General features: G+C 45.9%; 1 protein-coding gene and 1 pseudogene across 1 annotated transcript in view; one reads left to right on the top strand and one right to left on the bottom strand.

Annotated features, from left to right (window-relative positions):
- Positions 1-17,281, top strand: part of LOC146177889 (uncharacterized) — a 66,865-nt gene that overhangs the window by 15,151 nt on the left and 34,433 nt on the right. The window lies entirely within an intron of this gene.
- LOC146177890 (uncharacterized) lies at positions 12,538-15,272 on the bottom strand (annotated as a pseudogene).

The following is a 17,281-nucleotide window of genomic DNA, read 5'->3' as shown; positions in this document are numbered from 1 at the left end:
AGATGTCATTCCTCAAGGTTCTTGTGGCCTGCTGCCGAGCAGGACACCTTGGGTCCGTGGCTACATGCGGACCTCTGCAACTGCGGCAGAGTGGTTCTGTCGGACAAACCTCGAGGTTTCCATGCGCGAGGCGACCGCAATACAAGCATCGTCGTTGGTTGACTAATGGACACGAATTTGCCCTGTGTCCGATTTTTTGACAGGTCTCACATATGACAGACTTCGGGTGATAAGGTGTCACCGGAAGGAGTATGCTGTATAGATGAATTTTGCGGGGAAGTCTGGAGCCCTCAAACGTGATTAGAGCTGTTCCGTTCTTGCCCATAGGCCTGGCGTTTATTACCCTGCACGAGTAGCATTTGAGGTTTGACATGAGCTGTTCGCTTGTTAACCCGTTGGCGCGATAAATGACCCCGTGGATCTGGCCGGGACGTATGGTTTCATAAGCTTGAATAGGTGTATCCTTTCAAGCAATGACGAGAGACTGCAGTCCAATAAGGTGGTCTCTGGCATGTACATGCGATATGTCAACTGCAAACTGATTGCTTCGCTCAAGTGGCCGTACTTGAAATCCAGAGGGAAAAGGGATTTTTCGAAGCTCATTGGCAACAGCTTCGTGCAGTGTGCGGGGAGTGTGCCTAGTTGTCCAGGTGAGGTTAGCTTAATTATCACAGCTTAATTATGATTGGATCGGCGGCTGTGGCTTTGTTCTTTCGTCTAACCAACTGTGAATCCTCTTCAGCATGTTCATTATCAGCCAAGTGATAGTTTCCACCCATTGTGGTGACTATGGGGGCTGAGGCAACGCCTTGCGCTCGATAATCCGCGTCCGCGAAGCGAGCGTTTGTAGCTGTCTGCTAGTGGCCATGTTTTAAGCCGTGTCGTGTGTTCACAAAGCGAGTGCTTTCTTGAGCTATCTGCGAGGTTCTTAACCCCATCCTAGGTTGCTTGGCAAATTTCGGAAACAGAAAAGTGCAAGATCCTACCTGAGCAGGGGTGTTTCCCGGCTTGTTCTCCATGGAAAGAACAGAGAAAGGGTTTGAGACAGGTATCGTCGCAACCACTGGGCTGGATTCGTGATCCGTCATGTTTTCGTCTGCGTCCAGCACGGCGTCAGGTTGGGCCGCGTTATCTGTGCCACTGCATAGCGATGTTGCCGCGGCGTCTTGCCGGGGCTGCTGTGGAGCCATGTTGGCGTCTTCGGCGGGCCAAAAAGCTTCAAAGAGTCGGAGCGATGCGAACGTGCGTCTGCTCGAGACGGCTGCTTGCAGCGCCCCCCCCCCCCCCCCCCCCCCTCCTTCTTTACGGGAATTTTGTTCCTTTCTTTATGCAGAACTATGGTTGCTGTGCAGCCACTATATATATCTTCCAGCACTTTCACGTACGGCTCGTCTACCCCCTGATTTCGCAATGTCTGCATCACCGCCGAGGTTTCAATTGAGTCAAATTCCTATTCGTAATGCTATGTATAAGGGCTGTTTAGAAGAACTTCTTGTTGGGCGAGTTGGTGCATTGCTTTAAAGGAACCAAGATGCGCTATAAAAAGACAGCCACAGGAAAAAGCCAAGGAGACAGACAGAGCACTCTGTCTGTCTCTTTGGCTTTTTCCTGTGGCTGTCTTTTTATAGCGCATCTTGGTTCCTTTAAAGTATAAGGGCTGGTTATATTCCGAGTATTTTTCTATCACCTGATTGATGGTATGGATATGATCGATAGTAGAGTGGGTTGGTTGGTTCACAGGAAGGGAAAGGCGCAGTATCTGCCACACCTGCTCTGTGGACACCTGAACCGCGCCGTAAGGGAAGGGAGGAAGTTGGGAGTGAAAGTGGAAAGAGAGAAAGGGGAGCCGTAGTGGAGGAGTAATTTCGACCACCTGATAGTAGAGTACCGTTTCCGAAAACCTGCTTGATCCTTTGCTTGATTGCAGTCTAAGGCTGTCCTGATTCTATTAGCGATTACCTTAGTAAATACCTTATACGTAACAGACAGTAAGCTGATTGGTCTGTAAATTTTAAGGTCCTTAGAGTTCCCTTTCTTATGAATGAGGATAATATTTGCATTCTTCCATGGTTCCGGTACCGTCGATGACACCAAGCACTGCGTATACAGGGAGGCCAGTTTTCCTAACACGGTACTCCCCCCCCCCCCCCCCCCCCCCGTCCTTCAGCAAATCTGTAGGTATCTGATCATCTCCAGCTGATTTCCCCCCTTTCATAGTTTCTAATGCTTTCTTGACCTCGTCCTTCGTCACTGGTGGAAGATCTGACTGTTTTTCTCTACCGCCAATCTCGTTACGGTCCTGACTTGTTTGGCTACTGTAGAGATCTGTATAGAAGTGCTCAGCTACTTTGCCTACCTTGTCCATATTCGTGATGACGTTGCCCGCCTTGTCCCTTATCACATACATCTGGTTTTTGCCTGTGCTCAATTTCTTCTTTACCGCTTTAAGGCTTCCCCCGTTCTTTACAGCATGCTCAATTTTCTCCATGTTATACTTCCTTATATCGGCTACCTTGCGCTTATTGATTAGCTTTGATATCTCGGCCAATTCAATCTGGTCTGTTGGATTGGAAGCTTTCATACTCTGGCGTTTCTTAATCAAATCTTTCGTCTCCTTAGACAGCTTGCCGGTATCCTCTCTAACTATCCTACCGCCTACTTCTACCGCACATTCCGAAATGATATCTCTGAAATTATTGTTCATTGCTTGTAGGGTAAGGTCGCCATCCTCATTTAGAGCTGAATATCTATTCTGTAGCGAGATCCTGAACTCTTCTGCCCTTCCCCTCACCGCTAATTCGCTGATAGGTTTCTTTCTTACTAATATGTTGAGTTCCTTCTTCAGAATTAGGCTGATTCGGGACCTCACCATCCTGTGGTCACTGCATCGCACTTTCGCGATTACCTCAACATCTTGCATAATGGCGGGAGTTGAGCACATTATGAAGTCAATTTCATTTTTAGTCTCCCGTTAGGACTTTTCCATGTCCATTTCCGGTTCTTCCGTTTGCTGAAGAAGGTATTCATGATTCTTAACTTATTTCTCTCTGCAAACTCAACTAGTACCTCTCCCCTGCTATTCCTAGAACCAATGTCATAGTCACCTACTTCCTGGTCTCCTGCCTGCTTTTTCCCTACCTTGGCATTGAAGTACAGTATACTGCGTCTGCACTTTTCGCATTGCCCATTCTACATTTTCGTAGAAGCTTTCAACTGCCTGGTCATCATAACTGCATGTAGGTGCATAGGCTTGTACAACCTTCAGTTTATATCACGGTGGAAGAAAGAGAAAGTATATAACAGTTGCATCTTACCTGTACTCACCTATGGGGCTGAAACGTGGAGGCTAACCAAGAGAGTTCTACTTAAGTTGAGGACAACCCAGAGGGCTATGGAAAGAAAAATGGTAGGGGTAACATTAAGAGATAGAAAGCGTGCAGAGTGTGTCAGAGAAATAACTCAAGTTACCGACATTCTAGTGGAAATTAAGAAGAAGAAATGGACATGGGCAGGACATGTAGTGCGAAGAGAGGATAACCGATGGTCGCTGAGGGTAACAAACTGGATTCCAAGCGAAGGAAATCGTAGCAGGGGGCGGCAGAAAGTTAGGTGGGCGGATGAGATTAAGAAGTTCGCAGGGGTAAAGTGGATGCAGCTAGCACAGAACCGGGTTAAGTGGAGAAATATGGGAGAGGCCTTCGCTCTGCAGTGGGTATAATCAGGCTGATGATGATGATGATGATGATGATGATGATGGAAGAAAGGTGCTCCGACGGCGCGGCCGCGGTGACCGGAAGAGAGGGCAGCCGCCAGGGGCAGCACGTGTTCTAGGGGCCATCCTCTCCGCCGGTTCTGCTGGCGTGCATATGGAGCACCGGCGCGCGCCCAGATAATTTCCCACTCAAATCAGCATTCAAAGGCCCCAACCCTTAGATATTTATTTTTCGATATATACCCCCGACTTCTAAGTAGGCAGAGAGTTGCGTAATGCTGACTAAACAAATAACTCCATTTTCGAGCAAACAGAGACGCATCGTTTGCTTGAGCGGACGACACGCTGCGCTCACCGCTCCGGACCACGCATCAGGCGCGCTTCTAGCGGATTGTTGCCGCGTCTGGCCAATTAAAGAGAAGCTCCCTGACATCATGCCGCCGGTGCAACACCTCTTGGGTAGCTGTTCAACGCATGTGAAATGAAGGTTCGCTATTCTATCCGCCCCTTGTTCGCATCGCAACCAGACGCCGATTACATGGCGGTGAAGGAAGCAAGATTAAAGCGCTGTCGGGGAGGTTTGAGCGCCCGCTTTATCCCCGCGGCCGCGACAACCGTTGCCACACGACGAACAGCGCTGCGCTGTTTGAACGTGGCGCTCCAGTGGCAAAGTGAAGTATCGAACTCAAAAAAGCAAAGCTATCTGTAGCCGGATGCGCGTGTCTATCTCAGAAGACGGCCACCACACTGTCAGACTGGGACTTTTGCCGAGCGTTAGATCTGCCGTTCACACTTCAGGCATGCAAAGCCTGGACTGCATGAAAGAAACAAAGAAACTGTGCACAGGAATGAAGGTAATGTGCGTCGTCGAATGATAAAGATAAATGATTGCAGCCAAGAAACATTCTGTTTTAATGAGGCAGTTCTCCATGACCTTAACAATTTCTTCATTTCACTAGTAATATTTGGAATGAATTGCTTGCTCATTGAACTTTATCGTATTTTTGTGCAATCTGTGTTTTGGTGAAGGTAAAATTCGAAATACATCTCTGTGCTGCCCGATGCCACAAGCGCATCAGGAACGCCACGCGTACAAATTTCTGAATCATTCACTACAGTGTCTGCCAGATAATTTGCAACGCCAAGACATAAATGACAAAATACAATATTATGCCACAGTTGGAAAATAGTGTGTGATTCACAAATGTCGTAGAATCTTGAATCCTGCGTCGTACGCTGAGGCTTGCGTAAGGCGTTACGAAATTATGCAATATGTTTTCAATGAGTTTGAAAGCTGAAGTAAAGGAGAATAGGCGGACAAAGTTTAAGATAAAAAAAAAATTGTAGTCTTCAGAAATTTTCATTGTTCGCTGTTTTCTTGAAATTAGTGTGATTGTACGTTTATATTAAAGCATTATATAAATATAAGCTTTCGCAGCTTGATAGATAAATATGCTGAGAACATAGTGTGCAAGTATTGGCGCTCTACTACAAACCTTTTTTGAGAGAAATGACTGAAAAATAGACAAAATTTCATTTCCTCGGCCGATTTCGCCCCGCCGCGGTGGTGCAGTGATTAAGATGCCCGACTGCTGTGCCCGAGTACCAGGGTTCGATCCCGACCGCCGGCGGCTGCGTTTCAATGGACGCGAGAAAAAGAGGCATCCGCGTGCTGTGCAATGCCAGTACACGTTAAAGATCCCCCGGTGGTCGGAATTACTCCGTAGCCCTCCACTACGGCACCCCTTTCTCTATTTCCGCTTTCACTCCCACCTTCCTCCCTTCCCTTAAGGCGCGGTTATGGTGTCCACAGAACATTTACGACAGATACTGCGCCTTAGTGATTAACTCATCGCTCTATGTTCTAGCTACATTTCACTGAAGACCAGTTTGAGCCGCCAATATTACACGAACTCGAAAAAAAAAATACAGGCCAAATGCAGTTCCATCAATTTTCTCTCACCGACCTGTCCTGAAGTAAAGAAGCCTCCTCGACAGAGACATGAACCTCGCTCTGATAGTAGTCAGTTATTTCTGTGGCTTGCTCTTTTCCCACCTCCATTTAGGAGAAAACAAGAAAGTATGAGAATTAAAGTCAATGTATAGTTGTCCCGTCAGATATGAGATAATAGAGATATGACTGACAACGTAAGTCAATGAAAATTGAAGTATATCAATGGGTCATGGGGCGGCATCAGATTAAATAGTGATGGTTATGAATAGTAATAGGTAATGATGGTGACTGTTACGGATAATAATAATAAATGATAGTATAGGCCCGGATAGTGAGGTGATAGTGTTCGTTGCGGATAGTGACAGTTACGATAGGTCTCTGGCATTAGTAGATATAGTGATAGATAGGATAGCGATAGTTAATGAATTGGCAGTTATATGCTTTCTCATTTCCTCACGTTGAAGACCTATGTGCACCTTGTAATTTTTTTATTTGATTGTTGCGTTCAATGAAATCAAACTCTTTTACATAGCACATGAGACCACAGCATGCTTGCCCCAGAACTTCAGTGTGTCGGCAATAGGGCCCACCACTTCTCCCAGTGTACCCTGCTGTCTTTTAACCACACGCGAAGTCAGTGAGGGGCCGCGTACTCATAAAATTATTTAATTCCTCCATCACCATCATATCAAGACTGCCGGGGCAAACCTGTTCCTTGCCTCGAAGCAGCAAGGAACAGCTCAAAATTTGGTTTTATACAAAATTAACTAATTAACGCAGATTATCGCGGATCGTTAACTAGCACAGTGCCATTACACTTGGCCTAAGTTTTCCAACGGTATACGGTTCGATGTTGCAGCTAAAATTTAGATTTTAATTGAAATTTACTAAATATCAATTAATTTGGCTCAGTAACTGATCGAAATGCATGTACAATTGACCAATAATCCAATCTGATGGTTGATCACGTGACATATACTATGCTTAGAGAGATAGCTTGACAGTATAATGAAATAGACTAAGTCCTGCTTTGACCTTCTCTGATCTTGAAGTTCAAAGCACCAGCCTGGATCGTTTTCCGAAGTTTTTCCGCGGTGACAGATTTCACGCTCTCAAAAAAAACACAGTCAGAGGCAGTACTAGAATTAGTGCACAAAGTAAAACCTTATCATGAGACTTAAAAAGTGTCTGTAGCACAGAACTCACCTGAAAGCTTTGTTTATCAGTATTCCCCATTCAAACAGTTCTAAGAAGAAACCAATCAATTCATGAACTTTACTTTCGGCATTCTCAATGCTTTTCTCGCAATTTTTCAAAAATTTTGTGCACTCCTGAAGCGCAGACCTGGCCCAAAAGCTCGCGCTTCACTCACTGTTGCGGCCGGCCGGCGGGCGTCAAGGAGAAAAAGCGTGTCGTGCGCAGCGCTCGCCGCCGCCGCCGCGCGAGGAGAATCGAGGAGGACAGCGCGGCGCGGAGGAGAGTGTCGCTACTTTCAAATTATCAAGGGACTTTAGTTCTACCGCTACGCCACCGCTGCCACACCCGTTGGAACACTCATACCAAATGAACCACTCCCCAAAACAAAATTTGCGCTGTAGATTACTAGACATTGAAGAGCCCTTAAATAACCCTGGTGGGTTCATTAAAAGATGTTTACTTACCACGACGCTGCTAGATGCTCCAGATTGTGAATCGCACACCGACGAGCAAAGCTACGGCGAGAGTACGGCTATAGTGCTCTAGAGTATTGGGCAGTGTGACGACCGGCGCCGGAGAGCGGGCCGCTCTTGTGATGACAAGAACCGACTCCCGCGAGAGGGCGCGACGTGCAACAGGGGTGCCACGTTCGCCGCTTGGCGCGTAGCGGCCGCGGAATAGCGGGGGTACAGAGGAGGGGCGCGGTTTTCTGAAGCGATTTTCAGACGCTACGCAATTAGTGTGATAATTAATAAAGAGGCGACTTATTCCAGGTGCTTAAACTGATCCCTGCCGTTCTTTTACGTCTATCTGGAAACATTGTGCAAGCTTGGGTAGTCCTTCGAAGCAGCGCGCTATGTTTGAATCGCTATCTGAAACTCTCAACATTTCTTCCTGCGGACAGTTACAAATCGCCCAGATGAGCAATTTGTACTTAATGTTTGCAACGAAGCGTGGTGTTCTCATTTGTTTTTCCCGTAAGGGAATAAAGCCAGGAGCGCTATTAACACGCGGAGAAAAACAGTGTACATGCGAATCAAAGCTTGTGCTTCGTAAGGCCTCCTTAGGAACACTTATTTTTTACAAACCTTATTTACGAACACCTGCTTACATTTTGCAGCTTGCGCTTATTAATACATAACAACGTTTATCTTAAATCGTCAGTAATCTGTAATATATCTCTTTAATCGGTGTTCTTTATGTGCCCTAATGACCGCTTATATAAATTACAAATACAGTGTGCGAGCAAAACACATTTATTCACTACCGTACTAATTTAAAGCACTGTGGTATTTACCGGCAAAAAAAAAATAAACAAGACATACGCGACTCAAGCATTTATTCTTTGTTCGTGATTAACATATACGTATATCACGAACATTTGCTTGCGTGCCACTAACCAAAGGGTAAACCAGCTGTTTAGATAAAAAAAAGGAAAAGTCAAGTACAGCTACGGCATTACTTCAAATAAAATTTCAAAAATTAAACCTGTCACATACGTAATACGTTCATAGTGGGCACTTGAGTGCGGACGCTTTACTGGCATCAAATGGTACAGTGCAAGCAAACAAAAATAAAAGCCCTGATAATTGCGCGTCGAATTGGCAGGTATATGCAGTTCTTGGCGCGCACCGAGAGAAAGCGGAAAAATGCGAAAAAGATGACGAACCCCCTAATACGCAAGCAATTAATATAATGCCGAAATCAAATGCGGACATAATGCGTGTTTATTATTTGAGTGTGTGGTATGAAATATGAGTAATCGACTGGATATACTTGCAACTACTGCTTACCGGACTATATATAATCGGGCTACTTGCCGCGGGTGCTCTTTGCAATACTAACCAGACTATAATTGTTAACAAGGTTGATATTACCCGTGAAATACTTCCAAGGGATTTTAATTATTTTCCCTTTGGGAACTCTTGTCGTGATTCGCTTACTTCGCAAAGAGAGAAGCCGCAAAAACGCTATAAATTTCATTGCTTCAAGCGGGAGCTTTTTTGGTGCTCGTAGGTAAACTTTTTGAACCTTCACATTTTACAGGAAGTTTGCAAAATCTGAAGTGCCTAGCAGTCGAAAAGGACCGTGCATCCGAACCAAATTTTTGAGTAAATTGCGACCTAGCTTCGAACCTATAGCGCTATTTTTGTTCGTGGCGAGAAACCGTGCCGGCCTCACAACCTCTCTTTCGCAGAAGGATGATCTAGCGAAAGCGAATAAGCGTACCCTATAGCCTCTGCGTCCTCTATTTTCCGTCGTTATATCTTTTTCAAAGCTATTCATTTTTTTTATTTTGTATGCACATAAAACAGTACTAGAGCTATCTTCTGGAGGCAATGACTTGCATATTACCGGTGGCTTGCGTACCCTAGAATGGAAACATTTTCTTGAACAATTAGGTCATCTCTACCTCCATGCGGGGTAGTCCACATTTAATTAATTCCAACTGAATGCCGACTTCTCTTGTGGCTTCAGTGACGTACTGTAGTCGGCATAGTTGGCGTGGGAAACAACGGAATATACCATTTTGGACTGTTTTGATAGTGGGGTTACTGTGACCAGTTTTAGTCAGCGCTCGAACGCACGTGTTGTATGTTTCACTTCTTCATACATCCTGCCTCCAAACTGCCCTCTTTTCAAAACGACTACATTTCCGGACGTGAATTAGGTCCTTTAGGAATGCTAAAGGAAGCTGTACGGCGAGTGAAGCGTGCTGTGCGAGTCGTACGCAGGCCCTCTCCAAGCTGTTTTCTTCGGAGCCAACTCCTGTCATGTTACTTCCCCGAGGTGTTGCTGACTGCCAAAATGGAAAATAAATTAGGCGATTGCTAACAGTACTGAGCACCGTTAACCGGCATATTTGTAAAATCTTGTCGCGAACAGCTCGAGACGACGCACAAGCAAACAAGAACGTACAGTCCGCGCGGTATCCGCCCCGCCGCACAGCGCGCATACGCGGGCGCTCGGACGGCTGACACACCAGTTGCTGGTGGCGCCCTCTGCGCTGCGGCGCCTCCGTCTAAGGTCCCTCTATAATTTTTAAGGTAGCGACAACTGCCGCGCGCGCCACCTAGAAGGATCCTGCAGCAGACGACGCCCGTGTTAGATAGCGGCATTCGCTAGTTGAAAACATATCTCCACATGCGAGGAAATAAAAGCTACAGCATAAAATCTAGCCGCATATAAATAAAAACAGAATACAGTGCTGATGTACCGGATTTTCATAAGAGTCGACGCCATTGACAGTAAATAAGAATAAGTCGGAGCCGAAGACGACGCGAGACGCGTTTTCCGTGGCGTTTCGTGCTGACCGAGTCGCGGTGCTTGCTTGCGGTTAATTGCGTTTGCTCTGTGGCTTGTTTTTTTTCTTGTAATGATGCAGGATAAGTATAGTGGTCACTTTGGTCGAATAGTGCTTGCAAAAAAAAAATAATAAGGCTGACATTCGCCCGGACAGAAAGACTTGCGGCATGACGGGCGCTGGAAGTGCGATCCTCACGGAAAGTAAACAATTCGTGCGTGAGTGTGTGCAAGCGTATGTGTCAGCAGTGCTTCTTGAAGCTGAGTGTGACGTGTAGTTATTACGCGATAACTAGCGTGTCTATTGTGCTTATTTGCGGCGAGCTGGTGCAAGTGCTGCATTCTACAGCGGTGACATGGACTGTGCGATGTCGCCACGTAGGCTTGAATCATCACGCGTATTGATGTGTGATCTGCATTTTCAGTCTGCCTTTGCGCCTCTGTGCAGTGTTCAATGCAAAAGCCTCTGAATAATTAGATCGTACACGACACGCAGGCGCATTGGCCCAGTTATGAGTGCACTTAGCTTCGCTGCAAATTTGTTTATTCCTTCTGGCGCCTCTGTTATGTAAGTTTGAAGTTCTTGTAAAAAAAACAAAAAAACATCGCCACTTACCGAAACGTTTTGCTTCATGTCCGAGCGTGAGAAGCTTGTGAGCAAAGATTTCACACCTGTGTGTAGTACGCTTCGATATATGAATATATTTTATTTGATGACCAGTAGCAGTGGCTATGCATTGTTTGTTTTTTAAAGCAGAGTAATGGATGATTTGTTCACATATCCAGTGTACAATATACTGCGGTTAGGACATAGTTTCAAGCAGCAAAAGAATATGAAATTGTGCTGACACTGAGTACTAGGACATTTAAATAAGTGCTAAAAATGTAAGAACATATAACTTCCACACTGTTTCAGGAGTACAGAAAAGACCATGTATTTTTTTGCACATCAGCCTTTGTACCAGACATTCCAAAATTAGCACTGAGGAATTGGAGGGAGAGGGGGGAGGGGCACTACCTAATGCTATTTGCAGCAACATGCATTCCAATGCCGTATTTTTGTGAGCTTTGAACTTCTTTTTTCCTTCTCACAAGAATTGAGATCCTGGTTCTCAAAAATGTAACAAGGAGTGTGTCTGAAATGCAGTGACATTTGGGGAAGCAATTACCTAAGTGCAGTGCACTTTAAATGGTGCTCTGAAGCTTGGATGAAGAGACCGTGTTTGCTATCAGACGATCCTCATTCAAGCGCACATAACTTTCAGCAGTCTCGATCACGTGCAAGACAGCTGGTGATGCTACAGTTAGTGCCGGCTTAGATACATTTTGCTTTCATCCGGCTTGTTCTCGGCCATGCCAGTTAAGAGAAAGCAGTCTTCTTCGGCGTAGCTCCCATCCTTACTTGGCCGCAGAAACTGGGCCACTGTAGCAGCACGAAGTGTGCACTTAAATTCAAGGACACGGGGTACAGGGTTCTTGCACCTGAGTGTTGAGAGAAGGTTCTCTAAGGCATCTTGCCCAAACCTGCTCAAGAGCAGGAACTTGAAGTTGTACTTTTCAAAAAATAGTGCCTGCAAAAGCAACACGGATGTTGTCGCTAGTATCACTCCGGTTTGCACTGGCTTCCAGAGAGCTCGTTTCTCATCCCCAATAGAAATTTTCTCAAAAAGTGCAATCGTTTCTTCCAGAAACTGAATGGCCTTTCCATACTCAACATCATCAAAATGGCTCAAAGCCAGTTTTGTTGGTCTAGAAGTCATCAGTCGAAACCATCGAAACATTGTCTCAAGAAACCACGCAGTCGTTAAGGCTGACTTATCTAGAGTTCCATTATCTACAAGAAAACGTAATGCAGCAGCAGTATCGCTGTTGATTAGGCTGTACGCAGGCCCCACCTTCATTTTATCGTAATGGCTGGGGTCAACTGAAGCAGGTTTGAGGTGGGGTGCTAGCTTTAGCTCCACATTGCTGTCAATTTCAACTAGCTTCTTGATGGGCTCTATGGATACTTCTTTTCCCGGAAGGTTGTGTTTCTTCACTACCTCTTCTGGCACATATATCTTCTGGCCCTTCGTTAAGTGGCTCCTCAGGTTCTTAAGGAGATGAGGAACGTCAGCCATGAAGAAAAGCTGCCTGGATTCATCACATGGATGTGGACAACAGGTTTTCGGTCTGCTATTTTTGCCTACAACTATACCAAACAGTTTCCAGACAGCTTGGTTCCCTCCTCCCATGTCTGTCACTACGACGTCTACCTTCAGGGAAATTGCCTCACATGCTTTTATAATGAGAATGATTATATCCTTAACTGTTTTGGCATGGAATGAGTTACCAGTTAAATGATAAGCAACTGTTTGCTTCCAGCGAGTTGTTATGCCACCAAGCATAAATACCAGTCCATGAGTGGCCAAACATTCAGGTGGCAGTGTTCCATCGGCGAGAGGAATAGTTGGGGCTCCAAGCACTGTGCCTGAAGATGGATTGTACACCAAGCCTGGTGTAAGCTGCATTTCATCAAGCATTAAAGTAGCGTGCCGTTCTTCAGGTGACACAAGGCTGGCCTGGGCAGAGGAAATGTTTAGTTGGTGGATTACTAACAGTGCTGGTGTATTAACAATGTAGGTGAATGCTCATGGGCATCTACATTTGTACTTACCTTTAGTGTGAGAGACTCCATGATATCCTGCAGCAAACCTGGTGCAAACTTGTACCCTTCCAAGTGACGGTGTAGGGTTCGTTCTGTTGGCAGAGGTTGTCCAAGCTCCCTGACCGCTTCATAGCCACGTGCTCCACAGGAAAGTCTCACTTTCAGAGCCTTTATGATGGTTTTTTTGGTCCATCGAGTTCCCTTCTTAGTTGCCATCTTCAGACATTTAACTTGATCTTCATTTAAATACTTCTTCAGGCCTGCGACAAGGTGCTTATTCGCAGTTAACGCCTGCAACCGCTGCTTCTGGGCCAGTCGAAGCTTCCGTCGTGTTGCCTGTAGTTCAGTTTCAAGCTGCGCTATCTTCTTTTTTAGAGCGGCCTGTATCAATTGGGCTGCAAGAGCGAACAGAAATTGTATTCAAAGGAGTTATAAATAAACATTTAAGCAAAACATTGCTGGCAGCAAATGAATTGCATGAAAGAAGAGGATCAACAGGGAAACATATTGGGCAAACTCGCAGATTTATTAATAATGCACGTTTCTTCGCCTCTGTTATTTTCATGCAGTTCATTTCCTCTCATTTTGCACCAATATCCTGTAAATCACCGCTGTTAACATGTTTTGCTTCTTGCAGAAGAATGGAGTTTCAGCATAAAAACTTGCCATATAAATAAAGGTTGGGCTAGCTTGCATAGCTAAGTACAAAAGAAGCATTGGATGATGTCACACGATGAAAAGCAAACAAAAAGTTTTAACTCACCAGCTTCCGTACCTTCCAGCTGGAATGTGGCAGCCATCTCTGTGTCTGGTTGCACGTCAGGAATGTCTGTGTTGAGCAGATGACAACAATCCACCATGTAGAGAGGCATTAATATCTCACACGGGGAAAATGCACACAAGGTGCTACATGCTTTGGCCCACACAAAATATTTGCCAAAGCTTCATGAGGCACAGAAGCAAGTTTGCGACATAGATTAGAACAGAATATAAAACTTACCTATCTCTCGGCTGTCTGTACGTGTGGCGTCTGCATGTAAATACATGGACGGCATGAAGGCGCAAAATACAAGCAGGTGGAAAAATCAAGAGTGCATAGACGTGAGAAGTTTACCATTTTCAGTGCCCACTGGCTGAGATGTGACGTCCATCTGCACGTCTTGCTTGGCTATGGGGACATCTGTGCAGGACACATCACATATGATAATCGAAGCACAGTTTTCATTGCCATTATCAATTTGTCTTGAAAGCTGGAAATCTCATTCAAAAACATTGGTCGTAATGAACACCATGTACTTACCAGTGCTGCACACTCCTGTTCTTTTAGGAGGTGGCTTTCGTGGCTTTACAGCTGGCCGGTGCAAAAAAATGCTTGGCGTCGCAAATGGTCTTAGCTTTTTTCACCGGTGTCTTTCAGAATAATTTGCTCGAATTGGTCTTCCGTGAAGTGATCCTGTAACAGAGATGGCAAGGGCTTTTGGGACTTTTGTAAAGCACACATAAAAATCAGGACAAAAGCAAAGGAGGAAGGGAAGTGTAGAAGTGGCACTTGCTGCTTAAATTTATGAATTTTCGTCTCCTGTAATGCAGTGCGGATATTTGTGAGTGAGTTAATGCACTCACGCTGTGTACTTGCTCTGTATGTCAGACGGCATGAGCTATGTCAGCGGACTCATAATGGACTAAAATGAGTAATTTGCACAACGTTTGGTCATCAGCATTCATACGCGCGAGTGAAATACTATCAAAGCTCGGCAGACGCACGTTTTTTTAATACATACTGCAGGCCATTGGTGAAGTCCAAGCAGGAAGGGCAACAGTAGTGAACAATACAATAATGTAAGACTATCACATACAGAATAAGCAGACCTGATTTGGCAATGAATATTAATAGTGAAAATACAATACAGAGATTTCCAACAAGGCTGTAAAGAACACAGGTGACAAATTTTTAAAGCTGCGATGGTTGGGGTAGTGAGTTCCAGTCGTTGATGGTGCGAGGAAAAAAACAAATTGGTTCTTGAAAAATAAGGTGTTAGATCTTTGTGGTAGTGTCGTGTATTTCTTGTTATAACGCCCCAAAACGACCCGGGCTGTGAGGAGCGCTGTAGTGAAGGGGATTCGAGTAATTTCTAGCAGCTGGGCTTCTTTACCATGCACTGGCCTTTAGCGTTTCGCCGCCATCAAAGCGAAATGTGACTGCCACGGCCGGGATATAAAGCTGCGTCTTTCGGGTCAGCAGCCGAGCACCTGGGACACCGCGACGGCTTCACACGCAAGTGTGTCGCTCTACGTTACTTACCTCGCATAGTCGTGCCGTTGGTGAAGGGTCAGTCTTTCCGTCCGATTCTATGCAGCCACACTTTTCTTCTGGTCAGGTTCTGTTTCCCGCGAGGGATGCAGAATAGCTTCTTGCCGTCCTCCGTCCGGTTTCGGCACCCAACCGCACAACATGGCATTTCGGCCCTTCCGGAATGAAATTATCAAAGCACTGTGCATGTGCTTTCACTCAGAGCTAAAGAGGGGAAAATGAAGTGAATTCGACGCAAACGAAAAGGTTGCGGCGTGTATAAGCTGAGCAGGTGAAACTGCGACAGCTGTCCGCTTTGTCTACTCGCGCTCTCCGCCCGGCGCGCGGGAACTTTCATGGCGGCATAGGGTCACGTGTCACGGATGAGCCAATCGCTGGCATCGTCGGCTGGATCAAAGCCTTTCGATACTTCAAAATTATGGAGGGATTTTACCTCCGTCATCGCAAAAGCGGCCCCTCGCTCCCATGCATTTCGCGGCGCGGTCGACACACTGCCCAATCTTCTCGTGCTGAGCGGCTAGTGGCTATGGCTGGCGTAGGCTTAGGCCGGCTTAGCCGAGACTGGCTGAGCCGCCAGTAATGTATATATAGCGTGTTACCACTTTATGTCGAAATAAAAACTTCCAATTAAATTTTTAATGTGTCACAATGAAGAATGTGCAACATTTTGTATTAAAATAGTTTTTTAACAGCAGTTTAATAATATTATTTGTACACTTTGAGTCAAGACAAGCCGAAGCCATCTATGATGTGTAAGCAAACATGGCGGATAAACGTCGGTAATATATTCAATATGCCATAGTTTTAGTGCGCTCGAAGCGCTGGCTCAATGCATGCGTGATTGAAGTTCATGAACTAAGGACGTTTCTTTGCGGTTAGTGACATTATGAATGTAGTAATTAGGATCAGAGCGCTGTGAACACGTCAAAAGAGTGGTGCGAAAAGGTCAGCGCACTGCTGAACACCGCAGAACTGTTCTGACAGCTTCTTAAATGGATAGCGTTTCGTTAGAAAACGCGACCATTGATAACTTTATATCAATTGCAATGACTAGCAGGGACTATTGCTTTTTTACTGGTACATTGATGTTATAATGAGTGTGCTCAGGTCGGAATTCCCTTGGTAGCCCATTTCACTAATGAGTGCCCACCAGTGCCCACACATGAACTGATGAGCATGGGTTCTATAGAGGTCTGTATCGAGAGACTATTTTTCTGAAAGAATTGTTTGACTGTTGATCCGAGAACGATTATCCCTCGTAAATCCTACGGACATCCCAATACGGATGTTCGTTTTCGGCTGTTTCGTTCCTACCGGTTTATGTCCAAATTCGGATGACCGCTCTCGGATGTGTTTCGTTCTTCCGGCGGATGTCCAGCTCCGGCTTCGGATGTGCGGACTTTAACCAGGCGTCCGGCGGACATTATTGGCCGTGTGGTAGGGGCCGGAAGTGGAGATGGCTCGGTGTCGCCTTCAGGATCCCTGAAATCAGGCACAAATCAGTCATCATAATCTGATTTGGGCCCTGGATGCTGTGAAGGAGTTCGCCCTGATGATGGCGCTAGATGAACACACTACAAGTCGTACTGACTCGAACCTTGAATGAAACAGGACCAGACTGCTTAACAATCGTGCCAGAAACCCATTTGTCGGGACCTCTATAGTTCCGCACGAGGACCTCATCATGGATGTTCAAAAGCCGCTCTCGCGCTCTGCGTCGCACTGTCTCGGAGAGCTGTTGCGGCGCTACTCTTCCCCGATTGATGGCTTGACTGCGTCGAGTATTGTGCGAAGTCTGCTACCTAAGAAAAGGTTTGCTGACGTTTCTCTTTCTCACGAAATTGGCGCACATTTTTACTAAGTCGGCGCGGCGCGAGGACGGCGCATCACCGCATGGAAACTTCCACAAAGTTCGAGAAAAACCTCCTTCCCCGCGCGAGAGAGCGCGTAGCTTTGTACGCGTCGCCGTCGCCCTCTTTCTCATCACCCTGAAGCTCCGAATTCTCAGAACAGTGAGAATGTGCCCTCCGAAACGACAGGTTGCGCCAAAGCTGTGAAAGCAGTTGTCGAGCTAGAACCCTCAGTCATGCGCTCTTCGCCTGAGGAGGAAGGGCAAGATTCTAGCTCCACGTCGGAGTGCATGAGTAACTTAGAGGA

Source organism: Amblyomma maculatum, chromosome 10 (genome assembly GCF_055883805.1).
Source record: "Amblyomma maculatum isolate TAMU_Amacu chromosome 10, ASM5588380v1, whole genome shotgun sequence".
NCBI lineage: Eukaryota > Metazoa > Arthropoda > Arachnida > Ixodida > Ixodidae > Amblyomma > Amblyomma maculatum.
This window is presented reverse-complemented; position numbering and strand designations above follow the sequence as displayed.